The sequence below is a fragment of the Marmota marmota genome, unplaced genomic scaffold (genome assembly GCF_001458135.2).
Source record: "Marmota marmota marmota unplaced genomic scaffold, marMar, whole genome shotgun sequence".
Taxonomy (NCBI): Eukaryota; Metazoa; Chordata; class Mammalia; order Rodentia; family Sciuridae; genus Marmota; species Marmota marmota.
The window spans coordinates 325,373-330,671 of record NW_026000252.1 but is presented as its reverse complement, the minus strand read 5'-3'; positions in this window follow the sequence as shown (position 1 = coordinate 330,671).

Here is a 5,299-nt window from a genome sequence, read left to right as displayed (position 1 = left end):
ACTACAAAATGATTTCCTAATTACTATCTTTGAAATTAAAAATGAAATGAAGAAGGAGATCCGAACTCTATTCAAAACAACCCATTTAGAAGGCCCCTGAGTTCTGTGGAATGAATTTTCTTAGTTGTCACACCTGCAAAATAAGGTTTATGTTTTTATAGGAGTGTTTGCCTCGCCAGGCTGGGGTACTGGCTTCTGAGGTAAGCAGACCTTCCCATGAAATTCCGGTGCTTGGATGAAGGATTCCAGGTATGCAGGGTTGAACATGATTAATACCAACTAAGGTTGTAGAAAAGACCATGATGATGGTTATACGTGCATGTGTATTATTAGGAAATGATCCTAGGGGCACTCTACAAGTGAGCTGAATTCCCAGCCCTTTTTGTTTTTGTTTTAAGACTGGCTCTCACTAAGTTGCTGAGACTGGGTTCAAACCTACAACCCTCCTGCTTCAGCCTCCAATGTCCCTGTGATAACAAGGACCACCACACATGGCACAAGTCTTTTTACTACTTTGTACAAAAACGATGTTTCAATAATTGAAAGAAGTTGCTTGCAAAATTATATGATCCCATTCTCAGTTTAAAAAATATTCTTTATTTCAGGAAAATCTGTGAACAACACTAAAATGTTGATGGTGATTTTCTGTGGGTGGTAGGATTGCACCTTTACTTAAAAACTTTTTTGCAAGCAACATTATTTTTATAATGAGAAGGTGGCAAGAAAGGTTTAAAAAATTGGTTCTGTGTACCTGGGGAGCCTGACATGCAGGAACAATGGCTGATGTAGCTAGGGGTAGGATTTGAAAGGGAAGTTTGGATTTCTTAGAAGCTAGAAGGAATCCTGAACACTCTTAGTGGTATCAATGGGAGTTCCTAAAGCATTGAAATAAGAGGGGAGACACCCTTCAGAAGACATCTGTAGGTAGACTAAGGACCTAAAAGGCAAAAGAATTCACCTGGCAGGGAAAAGTGAGGGTAAATGATCCAAGACAGCCAATAGCTATAAGGATTGCAACTGGAAAAAGGCACCAACTTGAAAGGAGGAAGGGAGAAATAATCAACGTGAGAAACTGGTGCCTGAAAATCACTTTAAACTTGAGCCAAGCTAATTTTGTAAATTCAGATTATGCACTGCTAATTTACATATTCTGTATATGATTTATACCCTAAGATTTTTTTGCTACCACCATAAAAATTTGGTTGTGTTCTTGAAACTGATTGAGCAATAGTTTCTCTGAAGGTATTGGTACAGAATTGAAGCAAAAGTTCTGAATTTCAAGGGCATGATTTTTGGAGAATTTCCCCCATCTCCATCATTGAGCCTATTATCTGAGTGATTTATTAAGCAGTTAGTGTTTTTGAAGCCTAAATGCTTTGAGTGACTTGTCTTGCTTATTTTATATGTATAAGATACTGCTATCATGCCCAATTTTACACATGAAAGAATTGGAGTTGTAGCTGGAATAGGGCAGTGTTAGGACTCTGACACCCAAATTCCTTCTAAAACACTACCCTGCATTTTCCAGTTCTCTAGATACCCTAAAGCAAGAAACAATAGCCATAAAATGCTAAAATTAGTAATACCTAGGGTTATAAAGAAAGCAATATGGTCATCCTGCACTGGTGGGAATGTGAATTGGTGTGACCTTTCTGAAGGACAGTTTGGCAGTACTTGCCAGAAGAATTTTAAGTGTGAGTACTCTTTGTTTCAATTATTGAAATTCACCCTAAAGATGAACTGGCAACAATATATGCACAAAGAATGTGAAAAAAATGAAAGCAACCATTATACTCAAGTGGGGAGTTGGGTAATTAAAGTATGGTACAGCCATGGGGGTGGGGGATGAAGAAAATCTATGTTCCGAGATGGGAAAAAAAACTATCAAAATATAGTAAGTGAAAAAGCAAGTGCAGGATAATATTTATAGCATGATTAATTTTGCAATAATTTTAAGAATGCATGTATATACACATAGGATACATATTGGTAGATATATTAGTATGAAAATAATGTTTTTCCTCAGAAAGGAAGCACAGAAACTTAACAATATATATTTTTGGAAAGAACTGAATTGTTTTTCTGCAATTTTGAGATATTTCGGTTTTAAATGTTTTGTTTTCCTCCCCATGTTCTCTATTTTTTAAAACCCTAACACTTCATTACATCTTTTAAATAAAAACCAAATAGCTGGCAATGTGTTGAGGCTTTATAATGTGCAGGGGACTGAATTAAGCACTTTACTTTTAATGGTTCATTACATTCACATCTTAAATTCTTATCCTCCTTTACAGGTGAGAGGCTCAGACCTGTGAAATCACTTAATTGAGGTCACACAGCTAGAAGGTAGGAGGGCTGCTATTTAAATGTCCTCCACTGTATTTCAGAGCCCTACCTCTTAACTGCCAAACCACACTCTTCTAATTGGTCTTTCTACCCTCATTGCCTAATGAGAGTACACTATCAAACAACTGTGACCAATTGAGATAATGTATGAGAAATGCTTTTCTAAGTATAGAGATGTTTGAGGAGAGTGGGCAGGAATAGGGAGGTTTTTTAAATTGGGCAGACCTGTCCATGGATCCCCAGTAAAGTGGTGATGAACAACTTTCTTTTGTTTCTCCTTTAGAAATATTATAAATATTACAAATACACACACACACACACACACACATTTACTTTACTCCCTTTTCCCCAATAAAACCTGATTGCTGTTTAAAATTCTTTTCAGATTTGAATGGCTATATTACACACTTTTGGGGATTAAACTCAGGGCTATATCCCTAGTCCTTTTTATTTATTTATTTATTTTTTGAGACAGAGTCTTGCTAAGTTGTTGAGGGCTTTATTAAATTGTCCAAGCTGGCCTCCAACTTGCAACCCTCCTGCCTCAGTCTCCTGATTTGCAAAGATTACTACCCAGCTGCACGCATGTATTTTATATAAATGAGAGCAACCATACATTTGTTCAGTATCTTGCCTTTGTCATCTATATATCTTGGCCATCTTTTCATATTGGCACTTACCAATCTACCATGTAAATAGCTGCATAGTATCCAATTTTGTGAAATAGTTTTAAAAAATAATTAAAGAACTTTTACTTCCATTTGCTGACTTTCCTAATCAGTGGTGAAATTAACACCTTCTAAGAAAGTTTAGAAAACCTCTTCAGACTGAGTATGAGTGACATTTGTCCACCCTATAGTTGGTGAGAGGGACTCAACAGGACTCTGAACTGAGGGCAGTAGTATTTTTCACTGTATGGAAAAACAAAGAACTCTCTCCAAAACACAGGCAACAACTCGGCGATATTAGAGTTGCCAACAGGTGAGACGACTTCAAAAATAAATAAATAATAAAACTTTCTGTTGTGCCAGTTTAGTAAAAGAGCAGAGACTTGATATGATTGCTCAACATTAGCTGGATCAGAAGAGGAATTTCCAGACTCAGTTACAAGAATGGCTGGTGGAGGGCTGAGGATTCCACCAGACAGTCTGGAGACAGCTAGTCAGGGACATGAGCAGCAGAACTCCAAATGAGCAACAGCACGTGTGGAAGGAGCAGTGACCTATGGGGAGAGTCATAATTCATAGACCAAAGCTCTTCCAGCAGAGGGCAGTGCCTCAGATATCAGGCAGGGCCCAGGACAGCTAGAATCAGTGCTGGGGACTTCGCTGGAGAGATTGTACCAGCTTCTGGCGGTGGAGAAATTGAGCTAAACTGTCCTTTGAATTCTGTAAGTGGCATTGGGGGATACTGAGGAGGGACAGTGGAACCTCACACTACTGTGACTTGCCTGTTTTCTAGTGTCTAAAAATTTGGATTGGGTATACATGTCTATTCATACAGTTTAGCCCTTACAGCTTTTAACTAAGGAAATTAGGGGTCATTTTCACCAAGTTAGCCACCGAATCTCTCAGTTTCTGGGTGAACTTGAATTTTTAAAAAATGGAGTGACATACCTAAAATATAACCTAGACTTCTGACCCTGGGGCCTGTGGAACTGACACAAAGTTTACAAGTAGAAAGTCAGCAGAGGGAAAAATATGTAAGAAGTAACAATTTTATCTAAAAATGGAAACTTAGTGTTAACTCTAGAGTTATTGTTTTTTGAATTTTAGTGGCTAAGAAAGATGGCCTTTAAAACAAAACTTTAAAGTGGAAGAGCCAACCATGCAAAATATTATACATGCAGATAATCAAAAATTAAATGAAAGTAGTCCACAGGCCTAGACCATGTCCAATCAACTCTTCCTTAAATATTGGTCACCTTTTTCTGCTGTGTAGTGGTTCAAATCAAATGGGAACAAAACCGTGTAGAAAGTCTAATGCTTTTGTTTTTGAGTCTTGGTATTTTTAAAAAGAGGAGTGGCTTTGGTATTTGCTAGCGGAGTCAAGGCAGATTTGCTGGATAATAAAAGTACAGTGTGTATTTAATTGCCAGGCACAGCTAAGTAAAACACACCACATATGAAATAAGCGCCAAAGCCAAGTCTAAAGGCAGTCTGTATACATGTCTGAGAAAAAGATCAAGTGGGAAGAAATACCAGCAAAGATAATAAACTTCCTGAGCTGTTTTCTTTTTCCTGCAACTTTTAGTCCAGGGATGTTTGACGTTCTCCCGATTGCTAGATTATTAGCTGGTGGTCCTCGCCGGGCCAAGAAGCGGATCGAGTGCTCAGACCCAGCTGGTGGAGGCCGAGAAGCCAAGGGACTTCAACGGGTTTAGGGGAGGGACAGTCAGCAGCAGCTGCGGGCGGGAAAGTAGAAACGCTGGAGGTTCTCAGAGGGGCACTTTCTCAAGGCCTTAGCCCCGACCTGAAACTGTCTGGGCCGCCTGCTTCGCTGAGCAGGGCGCGGCCCCAGCGCCACCCGGCTCGCCCCGGAGAGGTGGGACTTTCCCCACCGGAAGTGATCCCGTCCAGTCTGGGGGAACTGGGGCACCTCAGCCAGTGTGTCAGGGAAACCCTTCCGGGTGTACGCTGGGGGTGGGGGGTGGGGGTGAGAAAAAAAAAGAGGTGGGTTCGCCTAGAGTCCCTGCGGCCGCCGCCGCCGGACGGCCCCGCCCCTTTCCCCTTGACGAGCAGCGGCGCTGGGGCGGCCCTCCGACATAGGAGCCAGCGGGTGGCCATGGCCTTGGCTTGACAGTCTCACAGGCAGCCGGGTTGGTGCGGACAGCTGGGTAAGCGGTGGCGGCTGCGGCTGCGGCTGCAGCTGCAGCGGCAGCCTGTTCTGAGTGGGAGCTGGGAGAGATGGCAGCCAGGGCCGCCGGCTTGGGGCAGGGTCAGGCGGGTAACGT